Source organism: Phyllobates terribilis, unplaced genomic scaffold (genome assembly GCF_046119375.1).
Source record: "Phyllobates terribilis strain yellow unplaced genomic scaffold, ASM4611937v1 Scaffold_1__5_contigs__length_1240528914, whole genome shotgun sequence".
Classification (NCBI taxonomy): domain Eukaryota; kingdom Metazoa; phylum Chordata; class Amphibia; order Anura; family Dendrobatidae; genus Phyllobates; species Phyllobates terribilis.
In genome coordinates, this window is record NW_027362761.1 from 895,963,799 (window position 1) to 895,981,439 (window position 17,641).

The following is a 17,641-nucleotide window of genomic DNA, read 5'->3' on the forward strand; positions in this document are numbered from 1 at the left end:
CCTCTGAAGGACCCTGCATCTTGTTGTTCGGGGGACGTTGGAGGCACTAGCAGCTTCAAAAACTTGTCTGCTGCTATGACAAGGCTTTTTTGCCGCTGCTCTTTTAACCTGACGTAATTGCCTGTAGGAAAGAGTCCTCAATTTTCCCTTATCAGCACGCACACGTGTGTACTGTGAATCAGCTACATACTTCTTGATTGTGCGATGATCAGGTGAAGTGTCTTGGCAATGTTGATTGTAGTCATGCCTTGACCTAAACACTCCACAATTTGTTGCTTCTCAGCAGCCGACACATCCTTTTTCTTTCTCATTTTGGCAGAAAATGTAGGCTGCTTAATAATGTGGGACAGCCTTCTTAAGTAGTCTTGCCTTTCATTGGACACACCTGCCAAACTAATTAGCACAGGTGTCTGCAATTGCTTACAGTGATATAAAGAGCCCTGACACACATCACCTTCAATGAGTTTAACTGACAAACAAAAAAATTCTTACCTTATCACTCCTAAACACTTTTTGCATAATAATTTGGAACACAGTGTACATGTGCTTTTCCACAAAACACCAGTGGTTCACGTAGTGAATCTTACAGTTCTAACTTGCCAACCGTGGTCTGTATGGAGTTGTTCAATAAAGGGCCCAAAATTAAGATAACATAGATGGGAGAGGTCTCTATGAATACGAATTCCTAAGTATTTGATACCCTGTGAGGGCCAGGCAAAGGGAAAGTTGGACTGGATGGAATCCTGTATGGATTTGGGGAGGGAGACATCGAGGGCCTCAGACTTCGCTGCATTGATTTTAAAATTTTACCATGTAACAAAGTGATCTATTTCAGCCATAACAGCATGGATGGATATATGTGATTGAGTGATATATACTAGGACATCATCAGCAAATGCAGAGCACTTGTACTCGGTGCCTCCCACCTCAATCCACCTAATATTGGGGTTATGGCGAATTGATGAGAGCAGGTTCTCCGTCACTAGGATGTATAAGAGAGGAGACAGAGGACATCCCTGCCTTGTCCCTTTGGTGATTATGAAAGGTGATGAAAATGTTCCATTTATCTTCAGCCTAGGTGACATATTGCGATACAGGGCCGTGATTTTGCCTATAAAAGGGTCCGCTAGACCCCTTCCCCAAGCTTTTTAAGAGAATAATATATGGCGTGCCAGGAGACTCTATGGAATGCTTTCTCAGCATCCAACAAGTGTATCTAATTACAAATTTTTAACTGCATCTAGCCCAGGAAATACTTTGTGCCTAGTAGCAGTGTCTGCTAGTCAGTGGAGTATCCCAGCTGTTAAGCAAGCTACACCACCTGTAGTTTGGACACTTAATTTTAATTTTTTCAAAGGAAATGGTTCGGGCCCCCGGGACACTCAGTGAAGAGCATCGGGGAGGCACCCCAAGGCACAGGGGCTGGGACTGGCGGTAGGACGCCATGCGGTGGACCGCCAAGCTCGATCCTTATAAAAGCTTTTTAACTGCAGCAGCTTTAGTGGACGTTACTGGAGCTGGAATTACCGCGGCTGCTGGCATGAGACTTGCCCTTCAATAGATCATTGTAAAAGGATTTAAAGTGTACTCATTCAAATTAGAGAGACAATTTAAATTAAAAAGATTAGACCTGCCTCCACCGCAGGGGGGCTCGCTCGACCCACCAGCGGAGAGGCACCAGTATTGGGAGAGGGGGGCTGGCCGTCAGGGTCCACCGCGGCTCTGGCACAAACCCGGCGACACGGAGGTCGCACGGGCAGGAACGGACTGGCCGTGTCGGCTTCGCACTTTTTTGGTTTTAGAAGGGCATGACATGCCTATATCTGTGTCTCCCCCTCCTTTTACTCCTCCACCTCTTTTCTTTTCACATGACTATATGTACTTGTCACTTTTCCATGGGTTAGTTGTGTCTTCTGAGCAGTTTGTCAGCTTTTGGACACCTTTTAAGGTGTTTTCTATGTGTTTCTATGTGTTTTTGTTTGCCTGCCATTGGTTTTAACGGTGTTTGAAGGTGTTCGACGAACAGTTCGGCAAACATACGGGTGTTCGATGAACCGAACCGAACTCGAACACTACGGGGGTGGCACAACACTAGTGATTAGCATAATCGAACCGATTTTCTCGGATATGGAGAAAACAGTCATGTGACCCTAGCTTAACAAGAACAAATTAACAGCTTAACACAATTAATATAACAAGTGGTTTCTTCAAATTCAACACAAAATACTACTTTTAATGAATACTACAGGCACAGAGTTATTCAAGTCCTCATGACAAGTGTTTTCAGTATTTTCCAGAGCACCTTTAGCTGTTGCGGCCTGCTGCAAACAGGATGCTTACACAGACACCAGCTTCTAGAAGTGTTTCAGATGAATCTTATCCTTCTTACTCATTAGTAATGGCCTCCAGTTCACTAAAATTCTTAGGTTTGCGTGCGGCAACTGTGTTTTCAAAACCTACCAGAGATTTTCTATGGAGTTCAAGTGAGGCAACGGTGACGGCCACTTCCGGATCTTTCAGGGCTTCTGAAAAAGTAATATTCTTAGAGAAACAGTTGAAAGCATAGATCTTTAGATTCAATGTTAAATGAACAATGACTATGCTACCAGGACATGGTAGAAAGAGGAAGCTAGCTCCGGCTGCCACCAGGTCCCCGAGAAGGCAAACCTCAAGTAGCTGCAAAAGACCTTCAGCAATATTTGATGGCAGCAATCAATGAATTCTGAAGGTCTCCATGTCTGAACTCCACAATATATACCTCTACTAACCCAAAAGCAGAAGAAATGTCAGCTCCAGTATGATCAAAACCATATAAGTAAACCCCAGAAGTTTTGAGATTCTGTTTTATGAAGTAGTAAAAAATAACTGGAATTTTTCCTGCCTATGTAATTGTGGTATATCTGGAAGAGTGAAGTATGGTGAAGGCTGGTTATGCTATGGAATTGCTTTTCTTCCCGTGCCACTGGAAACCTGTAGTCTGTGGACTGAAATATGGATTCAATCAAGTATCAGTTTCATAGTTTGTAAGGTTGAAAGTAGACTTAAATCCATCAAGTTCAACCCATAACCCAAACATGATGATCCAGAGGAAGGTAAAAAAAAACCATGGAGCAAATGCTAATAGCTTCATATTCCTCCCTGACTCCACATACAGTAAAAATGGCTACAAGTAAAAAAGTTCGGCAAAAATGATTGGCCACAAGGCAGATCTGAAGTTTCTCTCCTTTGGATAAAGCAACAAGATGGAAAATAAAAAATTCAACCATTTTAATCCATGCTCCTCCAGTTAATACACTATGTGCAGAATTATTAGGCAAGTTGTATTTTAGAGGATTATTTTTATTATTGATCAACAACTATGTTCTCAATCAACCGAAAAGACTCATAAATATCCAAGCTTAATATTTTTGGAAGTTGGAGTGGTTTTTTTTTAGATTTGGCTATCTTAGGAGGATATCTGTTTGTGCAGGTAACTATTACTGTGCAGAATTATTAGGCAACTTAATAAAAACCAAATATAATTCCACCTCACTTGTTTATTTTCACCAGGTAAACCAATATCAATGCCCAAAATTTAGAAATAAAGATTTCTGACATGTAAAAACAAAAGCCCAAAAAATTAGTGATCAATATAGCCACCTTTCTTTATGATGACACTCAACAGCCTTCCATCCATAGATTCTGTCAGTTGCTTGATCTGTTTTCGATCAACATTGCGTGCAGTAGTCACCACAGCCTCCCAGACACTGTTCCGAGAGGTGTACTGTTTCCCTCCCTGTAGATCTCACATGCTATGATGGACCACAGGTTCTCTATGGGGTTCAGATCAGGGGAACTAGGGGGCCATGTCATTATTTTTTCTTCTTTTAGACCTTTACTGGCCAGCCACGCTGTGGAGTAGTTGGATGCATGTGATGGAGCATTGTCCTGCATGAAAATCATGTTTTTCTTGAACGATACCGACTTCTTCCTGTACCACTGCTTGAAGAAGTTGTCTTTCAGAAACTGGCAGTAGGTCTGGGAGTTGAACTTCACTCCATCCTCAACCCGAAAAGGTCCCACAAGTTCATCTTTGATGATACCAGCCCATACCAGTACCCCACCTCCACCTTGCTGGCGTCAGAGTCGGAGTGGAGCTCTCTGCCCTTTATTGATTCCAGCCTCTGGCCCATCAAGAGTCACGCTTATTTCATCAGTCCATAAAACCTTTGAAAAATCAGTCTTAAGATATTTCTTGACCCATTCTTGACATTTTATCTTATGTTTCTTGTTCAAAGGTGGTCATTTTCAGCCTTCCTTACCTTGGCCATGTCCCTGAGTATCGCACACCTTGTGCGTTTTGATACTCCAGTAACGTTGCAGCTCTGAAATATGGCAAAACTGGTGGCGAATGGCATCTTGGCAGCTTCACGCTTGATTTTCTTCAATTCATGGACAGTTATTTTGCGCCGTTTTTGGCCAACACGCTTCTTGCGACCCTGTTGGCTATTTGCCATGAAACGCTTGATTGTTCGGTGATCACGCTTCAAAAGTTTGGAAATTTCAAGACTGCTGCATCCCTCTGCAAGACATCTCACAATTTTGGACTTTTCAGAGCCCGTCAAATCTCTCTTCTGACCCATTTAGCCAAAGGAAAGGAAGTTGCCTAATAATTAAGCACACCTTATATAGGGTGTTGATGTCATTAGTCAACACCCCTACTCATTACAGAGATGCACATCACCAGATTTACTTAATTGGTAGTTGGCTTTCAAGCCTATGCAGCTTGGAGTAGGACAACATGTATAAAAAGTATCAAAGTGATCACAATATGCATTTGCCTAATAATTCTGCACGCGGTGTAGTAAACCTGTAACTGTTTAATGTCCTCTTAGACATTAGGTTGCTGATGGGTAGAGGAGGTAATCATTTTCTATGTGGAAGAAAGTTTTCCAAGAGAACAATGATCCCAATAATAGTTCAATGTCCACTTAGGGTTAGATTCAGGAGTACATGTAAAAAGTTGAGGGTAGCACGACACCCTGCGGTACCAGAGTAGGTTCACCAGGGTGCATGTTCCAGGGGAACTGACCACTGGCTGGTTCAAAAACTTTCAATAATGCAAGAAAGAAACAGATGGTCATGCTTAAAAGTTAGATGTTCATTTTTCAACTGTGAAAATCCAGAAGTACAAAATACCACCAAAAATGGTGACACAATTTACCATATGCTCAGTTTAAGGCAGCTTTTTGGATGACTACGCTTCATCAGCTACAAGTCTGAATGTTTGCCCATGTCTTAGTTGTGTTTAGTGTCTGTTACATTCGCTTAACTTGAACCCCACAAATTTTTTTTTAATGGTATTGGAAGATGGTGGTTACATCTCACAACCCCTAGAGAATTAGTCAACTTAAAGCCATTGCGCATGATAAATGGACTAAGATTTCCCAGGAACGCAGAAGGAAACTGGTGACTGGCTGTGCATCAAATTTGCTGCCTGTTATGAAAGGGTTGAAGTATTCTGAGACTGCAGTAGTCATTAAAAAGACCATTTTTCGTTGAATTTGGAGAATCTACGTGTTATATTAGTTGTGTTGAGCTATTTCAATTGTTCTTGTCTGATTGGTTTATTGCAAACAACAGAAAGTTTATACATTTTGCTAATAAACCCAATTTCCAATTGGGGTTAAATAATTTTGATTTCACCTGTATAATATTGGTGTCAATTTAGGTGGTAGTGGGATATTTGACCTCCCTCATTCAATTGCAATCTTTACACCTTTGTGTTAACCTAACCATTAAAGGTTGGCTAACAAAATTCGACCTGGTAGTCAGGCCAAATTATGCACATCAGTGTTCTATGTTAGCACCAAAACAGTGCCATTTTCTAATAATGAAGTTTTGGGGGTGAAAACTCTGCCTGTGCAGAAAGTATAGTAATTCCTCCACATTCTGCGTAAAACACAACTACCTATCAACATTTCCAATAAGAAGATGTGTGCAAAGTGTAGAGAGAGGTAAAATGTAATGAGGTTGGAGCTGTTTAAAGTCACCATATACATTAATTAAAGCAATGGCAGATCTATTGCAAAGTGGAACTGACACTGTTTATTGATCTCATTTTCATGCAAATTAAAAGCTTCCCCTGCAGGCAACCAATATTATTGCAAACAATGCTGGCAGAGTTTGCTGAGAACAAGTAGTCTGACAAGGATAATTAGAAACTGAAGATGACATGTAACAGGGACACATATGGTACTGTGGTAAGAAAGTAAGAAGTTTATTAGTGGACATTGCCTTGGAGGAATTAGAGGTAGGGTCTCTGATGTAAACTGTGTCTGGATACTATGAAGCACCCATCTATATTCACAATCAGTGGGATATGTAATTAAATGTAAAGTTACTGACAGAAGCATCTTAGTGCTGTAACAAGGCTTTGGGGAATTCTTTTTTTTCTGAGATGGTTTGTAATCTAATGGTTTGCACAGAAACCCTACATTGAGCACTCAATAACTCAAATATTTTCCTGGAACAGGGTCTGTTTTTATGGAATATATAGTGGAATAAATATTGTGTTACACAAGTCTAACCAATATATACTTACTGCAATGTGGGACTTCAACCTATATATATGTTGGGGTTGTTTTATTGTTATATTATTATTTATTTTAACTCCTTCATCCCAGGGTCATATTTTGTTTCACCCCAGACCCCTAATTTTTTTATATTTCCATCAATATAGCCATGTTAGGGCATTTTTTATTTGCGGGACGAGTTGGACCTTTGAATGACACCATTAAATGTACCATATCGTGTACTGGAAAACAGGAAAAATATTCCAAGTGCAGTGAAAGTGCAAAAAAAGTGCAATATTCACAATTGTTTTTTACAATGTTACCTATATGGTAAAACTGACCTAGCATTATAATTCCCCAGGTCAGTACAAATATGCAGATGCCAAACATTTATAGTTATTTTTATTTAAGTGGTGAAAAAAATTCTGAAATTTGTATGAAAAAAAGTTTTTGCTTTTGTTGCCATTTTCCGAGACCCGCAACCTTTTCATTTTTTGGGCTGGGTGATGGCTTACTTTTTGTACCTTGAGCTTGGTACCATTTTGGGGTAGATATGATGTTTTGATTGCCTCTTATTGCAATGTTGCGGTGACCAAAAAATGTAATTCTTGCATTTTGATTTTTTAGTTACGCTGGGTTACGATTGGAATTATTTATTTTATATTTTGATAGATAAGACATTTCTGAATGTAGCGATACCAGATATGTGTATTTTTTAAAAATTATTTTATTTTCAATGGGGCAAAAGGGGAGTGTTTTGAAATTTTGCGCTTTTTACATTTTTTTTCATATTTTTAAAAAGTTTTGTTTTGCTTTTAACTTTATTTAATAGTCCCCTTAGGAGACTTGAAGCTGCGATCGTCTGATCGCTTGTACTATGTATAGCAGGGCTTAAGCCTTGCTATGTATAGCAGATATGGCGATGTCCTATAAACGCTGGCCACGAGGAGTTTACAGGAGTATCGTAATGACAGACACGGAGGTCTTCAGGACAACCTCAGCTGTCATAATAACCCATCGGTGCCCCACAATCATGTCAGGTTAACATCTGTGGCTGTTAAAGACACATGATGGCTAATTAAGTCAGCTGACATGTACGAGGAAAGATGCGGGCTCTGACGCGGAGCCCGCATCCTTCCCCACACATGACAGATGATTTATTCAGTCATCATGTATCTTTAACAATCAGGGACATGACATGTGACGTATTTACATCATATGTTGTGAAGGGGTTAAAGCCCCCTCAAGCCCCACGTACACATTAGACAGATGCTGGCCAAATCATCATTCGGTCAACAGTTATCTCTCCTGACTATTCATACATAGGAATGCTTGGCTCAGCCTTTATCAGCCATTTAAGCTGGCCGATAATGTCAGATTCTAACGCTAATGACCCATCGGTAATCATGATTTTTGATGTGAAAGGGATGAGCAACTGAATGATGTGTCCAAAAAAGCTTGTTCATCGTGCATACAATAATTTAGGAAGCGAAAAAAATTCAAAAATTGTGTAATAACGATGGAGATTATTCGCTTGTTCAACTTTCTGAATGATAAAAAGGATTGGAAATTTAGGTCCTAAACAGGGTTATCTGTCTGTTTGAGCACAGTGCATTATGTTCAATGTTACGATGTAATGATCGCTATTTAACCATTTTCTTCATGATTCATCCTGATATTGTTTCTTAGCCACAAGTTATGATCGCATCATTCATCATTTAAATGATTTGCTCTTGTAAAGGAACCTTTATCTTTTTGAGAGATCAGCTACCAAATATCTCTGACAGCAGTTTATCTCACAGAGAACAAAAGGATGAGCCTTAAAATTCAACAGCCCAAATCCTTTTCTTTCTGACTTCACCTTTTGGGGCAGAGCTTGGTGGCCCCAATACACTATAAACGGTCATCTAACCCCAACAATGTCAGCGGGTTTAGTTGGCTTCTGTCTTATGAGTTTGACCCCTTCTTGACATATGACTTAAATTTACATTTTTCCCCCGCTTTCCAGTGCACTATACAGTCCACTGTACATGTACACATACATGTACACTGTATATACTACACAGTGCACTATACATCGTTATTGGCACCCATGAAGTTTAAGTACATAATGTGGACTATCTCCTGAAGAAAATAAATCAAGTGAAACAGTATTTTTGTATAGAGCACTCGTGTTAATTACAAAAGATCAAATGATAAACAATAATTTAAAACAAAATACAATGGGATGGAAAAAAAACCCCTAAAGCTTGCTGTGTCACTGGTATTGGCACCATTCACATTAATTTAGCATGGAAACACATTTGGACTAGCCTGTGGTAAATCACAAAAGAGATTCACCTTTGATTAATTGTCAGTGCCCATGTGATATGAATTAGCCAATGAATGATGATTACAGTGTTTTAAAAAGCCACATGTTAGGTCCTGTTCCTTTGTCACAATGGTGAAGACAAAGGAGCTGTCTGAGGACATCAAAATTGCTATTATTAGCAAACACAAGACTTACGGCCATCTCAAAAGACCTTGGTATCTCAATTTCAAGAGTGCGCAATGTTATTAAGAAGTTTGCCAAGCATGGAACCGTCAAGAACCTCCCTGGACATGAGGGAAAGAGGAAAATTTACAAGAAATATGTCTTTGGAGGTTGGTACGAAAGGTGGGAAAAATACGACATCAAACATCCAAAGACCTGAAGGCCAACCTGGAACAGTCTGGGGTCATGGTTTCAACAAGTACGATACGCCGCACACTAAACCAAGCAGAGCTTTATGGGCAAAGGGCAAGGAAGAAACCATTGCTGAAGAAAAGGCATAAAAAGGAGCCACTGCTCTTTGCCAAAGAGTACCTTGACAAACCACAATCCTTCTGGGAAAATGTTCTGTGGACAGATGAAACAAAAATAGAACTTTTTGACAATGCAAAGTAACAGTTTGTTTACAGACTGTTCAATGAAGCTTATAAGGAAAAGAACACTTTACCAACACTTAAGCATAGTGAAGGATCCATAATGCTGTGGGGTTGCTTTGTTGTGTCTGGTACTGGAGGAATCATAAAATCAGAGAATTATCAAGAGTTTTTAGAGCAAATGTCCTACTCAGTGTAAGAAAACTTGATCATGGGTCCTCCAGCAAGTCAATGACCCAAAGCACACATCCAAAAGTACACAGGAATGGTAGAAAAAGAAAAAAATGGGCTTTTTTAAAATGGTCAGCAATGAGTCCTGGCCTCAATCCCATTGAAAATCTTTGGGGTGATCTGAAATCTGCCATTGGGAAAAAGAACCCGGCAAAATTGCAGCTGAGAAGTGCAAGAAGCTTATAGATGGCTACAAGAAACATTTGAAGGCTGTCAGCAATGCCAAAGGGTGTAAGGGTGTACAGTCTATGAAAAAAATGAAGGGGTGCCAATAATGGTGAGCAGCACTGTATGTAAAATGAATGGTGTCATTGAAAAGTCCAAATCATCCAGCGAAAAACAAGCCTTCATGCGTTTATGTGGACGGAAAAATAAAAAAGCTATGGCTTTTGGAAGAATGGGAGGAAAAAACAAAAATGAAAAAATAGAAATTGGCTGCGGCATGAACGGGTTAAGGTACCTTCAATATCAGGGCGCTATTCCTATGATAAAGGTGCACACAGAGTGCATAACATTCTGGAATACTGATTAACAAAGAAGTGACATCTTAGAAAGGTAATTTGAATGTCATCAGTGCAAAAATGGTTCTAAAATCTACAGAATCCTATGAGCTGTCCTAGGCCAAACATGTAGCAGGAGAAGAGAAGAGGTCCCAGGACAGATTCTTATTCAATTAGGGACTTTCTGTATTGTGATCTCAAAACATGTTTTCATTTGACAGGAGGTGGAGTAAATAAACCAGGAACATAACTATAAGATAGCAGGGCATCTGCCTTGGCCACTCGGTGCCAGGGTAGGTGGCACCAATATATCCTGAACCTTGGCTAAAGGATTTAGGGCAGCAAACCAAATATTTGCCATGGATGGATGAAAGTCTAACTATTATTTTGTATAAATCAAATGGAGAAATAGAATACCAATGAGCAAATTGCAGACAATTGGACTCTTACCGCAAAAACATACACCTCAAATGTCAATTTCTAACACTATATAATCAAACAAACAAAACAAAAAAATCCAAACATCTGTCCTAAGTAATCTCATTAAATAACTCCACACGTATATAAAAATACAAATATTAAAACATAAAACTAAAACATTGCAGAATAAGGTTCACGAAAAAGGCAAACCAGCAAGTGTTTTATTATGCATGACAAAAATCATTTGATATGCCCAGCTGCAAGTACTAGAAGGTTTAAAGCTGGGTTGAAGCACATTGGGTAAACAATTCGTTAATAAATAGTTGCTAATCAAATTTTAAAGTGTCATTAGGATTAGTTCTTTGAAGTGTTAATATTTATTGGCAAAAATAAATTTTTGAGCAAACCGTAGTCCTACATTATTTCACAACATTCATGTTTTCCACTCAAATAGACTACACATGAAAAGAAGCTATATGTATAATATTAATGTTTATAAGGCACATTCCAAACATTATTATCCTACATGAATTACTGTTAGTCGGTTTCCTGCATGCTCTTTGTACATATCTTCCAAATTTGCAACCATTTTCCCATAACTCTTATTTCCAGAGAATCTGTCAATATGTTATAAATGAGTAATGTTTGTTTTACAAAAAGTAAAAAGTAATAAATAAAAGAAAACACTGTATATCCATAGACAACATGTAGAACATGAAGCATGCTGCTATGTAATGGTAATATATGCAGATGACTGCTAATGGAGATACAGAAACAGAACTTTACTGTTCAGAAAAGTTATTTTATTTACTTTAAATAAACAGATTATAAACCGTTCATATTTCCTGCTGCAATACTATAGCCATTTCTACTTTACATGTGACCAGAAGCAGACCAGCAAAGAATTAAAAAAACCTCAGAGCAGGAATGTGTGGCCTGGGATTTATAACCAACTTTTCCTCTGCATAGTAAATTCTGGGAATTTTCCTGGCTCTGGGATGGAAAATTGATTATAGGATGGGATAGTTATTACCAGGCACTAGTTGAATGAGCACAAAGAAAATTGTACTTAAACTGCAATCAAACATGCAGGTTTTGTGGCAGTTTTGATGCAGTTTGTGACCCAGGGTAAGGAATTCATACAAAAAGAATGGGAAATACTAAACAAAGGATGGGTATAGGAAAAAGGCTGTGAATGAGGGGCATGTGAAGCAGTGAAAGGGGGGTAATCTATGAGAGTATGTATGGGGACTTACTTGGGGTATTACTTGGAGTCTGATTTAATGTAGGTGTTTGGTCTGGGATCTTATTAATTAAGGGGTCTGGTCAGATGTCGAAATTAATTTTGACATCTGATCAGGAGTCTGAATTAACTTTTCAATTTGGCCTATTTAAATGTTTGCATGCACATTATTAGACAATATTACATTTGGAGTAAATTGGGGACAATTGGGCCATACTGTCAATACATTAACATTGTTCCCACGATGAGCTTTTGGTGAGTTTTTTATGTTTCAGATTTTCTGCAGTATTTCTGCAGCCATTAAGTAAAATAAGTTAGTTGCATTTCTTCAAAACTACTCAGCATTAAAAAAACTCACCAAAAACTCACTGTGGGAATGTACAGTAGCTTAAGGGAATGTGCACACATTGCGTTTTTTTTTCTACAGTTTTGTCGCAAAACCTGAAGGATCTCCAAGTACCAGCAAAGTGAATGTGATTCTTGAAGTCTCATGCACACATTGCTTATTTTTTCCTTGCAGATTTGCAGCAGATTTAAATTTGTGGCATGTCAATTCTTTCAGCGTTTTTGCTGCATATTTCACCCATACTAATGAGTGGGGGAAAGATCCATAACAAAAATGCATGTAAAAAATGCAACAAAAACGTGTGTATTTTACACGTTTTTACTGCCAATACATCAGAATTTTCTGCTGCTAATACTAAATGTGTGCACATACCCTAATGTTTGCACAGTAGGAGACAGAAGGTTGGTGGAAGCAGTGAAATGGTGATTTTTTAATGACATTTTTGCCAAAAAATAAATTATAATGTTTTTAAGACAGGTGATTTAGACCCTCCTTGCTTTTATTTCTTGTATATTTTAGATTATATTCACAAGACGTGTTTGGTCGGGCAGCCTGGGGGAAGAGATGAATGCAGTAGCGGGGACAGGCCTAGAATGGCTATACTGGTGGCACAATCACACAGGTAAAATTATGCGATTGCAGAAAAAAATGTCCTCTAGCTCAATTGGGGCTGCTACACAGAAGGCGTAGAAGATGCAAACAGAGGGTAAAAAAACAATACTAATAATTCAATATTAAAATGTAAATGTTTCTCAATATTCTATTTAAAAATAATATTATTTGTCCAGAATAAAAAGCATAGAGTAAAGCAAAATTGAAAAACAAGTAGGGAAACTATTACAGGTTTATAAAAAAAATGAACACAAGGTATATCCAGAGTGCTAAAGATATGGCAGAGAGCTGCATCAGTACTACTTTCAAAAATTGCGATTTTCACATCTACAAAAATGATTCTTACATGTTCTTTATGTTGTGCTTTCAAATGAAAGTCAATAAAGAAAACTAAAGACCTAAATTCACCCTAAAGACAAAACTGGGCTGATCCATATTTAATAACAAGTTTACAAAAGTTCTTTGATTTTCTTTAATCTTATATATTATAAATTACAGGCATTCACCGGGTTATGAACTTGATGCGTTCTGTAGGGTTGATAGTAACGTGAATATGTATGTAACTTGTAAAAGAGCCGGTTAAAAAAAAGGACAGCTCCGACCGACCCGCTGCTTAACGACCGCCATCCGGTACTTTTCTTTCCTCCATCGCACGCCACTTCTCTGACCTATCTTCTATAAGCCAGGACTTTCATCCATATTCAGACCTTCGAGCTTACTGCATGTTATAGGATCATGACGCTAGTGTCTAGATGCAGCCGGAAGTTGAGGAGATGAGTATCAGACCTATACTTGATAAAGACCTATGACAGGTCAAAACATTGTATGATGGTGAAATAATCTTCAACTTTTGAAATGCATCACCCTGGACTGGACGCTGTTTGTTTGCCTCTGTGCAGTGACCTCCGGTCTGGGTGGAAGTCCTGGCCTATAGTGAAGAGGCTGGAAATATGGCAAGTGATGGCAGAATAAAGAGAACAAAATGGCAGCCAGTGAGGCCAGTGGTTAGGTGAGTATTAGGTTTTTTTCTTTAGACATCTGATGTTTGTAACTTGGGGTCATACGGAAGTCAGATGTTTGGAAATTTGGGACTGTCTATAATGAAAAAAATTCAGGGATTAGCATTTTTATATTATAAATTTCAAATTCTAAAATGTAAAAAAATATAATCTATAGCATAAAAAATAAATACATTTAATATGTATATTATTTAATAATAATGACATCTTGTATCCCATTGTAATCCAAAATATACATTCCAACATTTGTGGTTCAGTACATTTTGTATGAGCAATTCACCACTGTAGCAGCATGTGAGGAAAACATGTTGTGTTGAGAACCTGTTTGCAATGTCTTTGTCCCATAATAATGTGCTGATGTAATCACATTCTCAATAAATTTGGTTTACATATTCTTTTATGCCAACATATGCACACTTCTTTTCTTGTTTGTCTTAGGGTATAAATATTTAGAAGCAATGCTAAGCTGAAGACCAGAGCATTCCTAATTAATTCGAGATGGCTACATGAATATGCTGATAGCGCTTACTGCAGAAGTTAATAATGAAATGCCTATCATCTGTGTCCTACTCTTCCTGTTACATGAGGATGTTCGGAGATGGGGGAAGGGTGTTTAAAGCACAGATGAAAATCATAAATACAGACATAAGCAAGGCTATTAAACCACTCCTTGATGTTATTCTTCCATCCTCTAACCATTTTATCTCAGGCTCAACACAATCTAAACAATCTGTCACCAAGAGGTATAAATGAGCAGACAGCTATAAACGAATAAAAGCATAAAGGGTTTGATTATGTAAGGATTCCCATTCACAGAAACACCATAATAAAGTTTATTAACCTAAGGCAAAGGTACATTAATCATAGAAGATGACTGCCTATATTCATTCAGCCTTATAGGTAGTACCATAAATATGTGCAATGATTCCATATCATATCAACGTTTACCCATTAAGAGGTGATATTTTAAGTGGGTTCAAAGAGAATAATAAATTGGCCTGGTAGCCATTAATCGATTGTACGAATGAATAATCAATGACAAGCTGTCAGTTGTATGCCATTGGGGAAATCAGGCAGGATTTAAATCATTGTATTGGCATGAAAACATTGTATCGCACATGCATTTATGGAATCAGATGCAGAACTATTCCCTAGGAAGTCATGTTCACCAATTAATGCCAATTAAAAGAATCCTATTGATGGTGATTTAAACATACTGAAACCTTGTTCTTTTAACACCATCTTGTTTGACACTAGAGAACATTAATTTTTGTTAAGGGAATTAAAAGGGAGTTTGTCAGCAATTTTGATTTTTATAAACTCCAACTTCGCTACATAGGCGGCAGGAACAATTAGTTAAATACAATGTATAGTTACATAGGTTCAAAAAAGACCTAGGTCCATCAAGTTCAACCTTTCTCCACCATGCTTAAGCATCCTCATGATGACCATCATACTGCTTCCATAACAGATTATATAAAGTTTTAATGACTCACATTCTGAATTGTAATGAGTAGTCAAATGTCTGCCTGGCATTCATCAACCTAAAAAGTGTCTTTTGGACTCTTGACTGCTAACCCTCCCCAAACCCGTACTTCTGCACTTGATTGATATTTCTAATAACCCATGATGTCCTATTGGATAATACGATATCCTTTTTAAATCCAGCACGTGTCCTACAGTAGGGAGAGGATAGGACTTGGTATGACTCTGAAGACTGCAGTAAACAATAATCAAGAGTAGAAGTGAAGGATAGAGGAATATATAAAGCTGAGAGCCCAATACACTTCTCAGGTTCATGAACCCTCTTCACAGCAAAACAGGATATCGGTAAAAATACAATACAATGCAGTAACACAAAAAATTTAATCACCCTCTTTTTCCCATTTATCACATAAAAAAGTAACGTAAAAATAAATACATAGTATATAAATAAATACATAAATGCATGTATTTAAGATTTCCCCTTAAAATGGAAATATTAGCATTAAAAAAGTTATGCGTACCAACAAAGTGAATATTGTATAAAGATAAGCAAAAAAAACAATAGAGAGGAATTTCTCTTTTTCTACCACATACTAAAAAAGATTGTTCGCCTGTTTACATGAGGTTACAACTTGATTTTTCAGTTATTCTTGTTCTATCATCTGCAGCATGAAGATGTTTGAACTTATTTCCCAGTGACTGATGTAGCAATGATAGCAGTTATAGGGTCAAACTGCTGACAGTTTCTTTTGGAATATGGGATACAGCAGGAGAGGTAAGAATTTAATTTGTTAGCACAGTGGTTACAGCTTTGCAGCACTCATGAGTTCGATTTCTAAGCAGGCTTATATACAGTATATACATGGAGTGTGGATGTCCTCCCCATGTTTCGGTGGGCTTCAGCCAGACAACCAGTCATCACAGATACTAGGTCAACCATAGTCTGTGTGTCTCATATATCTACTTTAGATGGTAAATTGCAATAGAACAGAGACTAATATGAATAAATCAGTCAAGCATACAGATTATTTATTTCAGTTTGCGTATTTTTAGTGACTTAAATTAAATATGCCATCATGACATAAAATATATTTATTTAAAATATTGTATTCAAATGAGCAAAATGGTACTGTGTAAAAACTTCCAGTCACATAGGCTTATTTCCAATAAGTCATCTGCTTTTGACAATCCGTTATTTAATTCTCTATTAGGACATGCTGAACTTGAAGAAGGAATTCTTGAATGAATGCGATGGGCGGCAATAATCAACCTGTAATTTTTTTTTCGGTAGAAAATGAGCATTTTCCTTGTTGATCCCTTCACAAACACATTCTCAGTTAAAACTGCAATAAGTTACCAAACCATACAACTTTTTAACACTTTTTTACCCAAACAGGACTACATAAAACACATCAGCAAGACTTGGAGCTCTACAAACAGTTCACAGATCTCAACCAGAATACATCGCTAGGCAAGAATTCTAGAATCCTTCACTCTTTCCAGCACCAAACTTCGTTGAGTATGCAGTGATAGAGACTTTTTAGCAAGCAGTGCTTTAATACTGTAATACTATATTTTAGAACTCACTACAGAAGAAAGAATTGATTTACTGCAAATCAAATTTATGTTGAATTTCATGAAATGTGCAGGTCTCAGCAAATTCAAACAATTTGCGGGTTGATTTGGGCGAATTGCCAAAAAAAATGCCCGATGCCTATCTAAATTTACTGAAGATTGCATCAGACAGAGAGGGCTCATATGACATCAGGCGTGGCTGTGCAGGCCTCCCCATAATGACTTGAGGCTATCACATTACATGGTATAGTACAGCCAATCAGCAAAAGAATATTAGAGTCATTATAAAAACCTGAGGCAGGGAATGCACCGGCCATTTTAGTTTGTTACAGACGCTAGAGAGAACTTCAGAGCGCACAGCTCAGCATTAGAGAAAACTTCAGAGAGCACAGCTCAGCTAAAACATTGGGCAACTAGTCCAGACAGAATGTGGTGTACAGCTGCAGTACTGATTAGTATTAGTATGTGACTAATATATAGATTCCAATGAAGGGACAGAAAGAGATAGTAGGGGTGCCAATAGCAGCAGACTCATTGAGATTTATCAGTGATATAGTCAAGAAAGGCTTTACATTACTTTAAGGTCAATTTTTTCTGCCGTAGAAAAAAAAATTAAATCAGCGCTAGTCAAAGAAAATTTACTTGCTTACAGCAAACAATAAGCAAGTGTTCTGAGTATTTGCATTTTTTGTGCAATCCTTTTTGTAAAGGGAGTGAATAATTATTTTTTAACCACTTCCCAACATTTGACT

General features: G+C 38.0%; 1 long non-coding RNA gene across 1 annotated transcript in view; it reads left to right on the forward strand.

Annotated features, from left to right (window-relative positions):
• LOC141171852 (uncharacterized) overlaps positions 1-16,087 on the forward strand; it is a 101,120-nt gene extending 85,033 nt beyond the window's left edge. Inside the window, exons 2-3 of the long non-coding RNA XR_012252385.1 lie at positions 12,718-12,820; positions 15,983-16,087. This is a non-coding gene — a long non-coding RNA (uncharacterized lncRNA). The remainder of the gene's footprint in view (positions 1-12,717; positions 12,821-15,982) is intronic.
• The last annotated feature ends 1,554 nt before the right edge of the window (positions 16,088-17,641 follow it).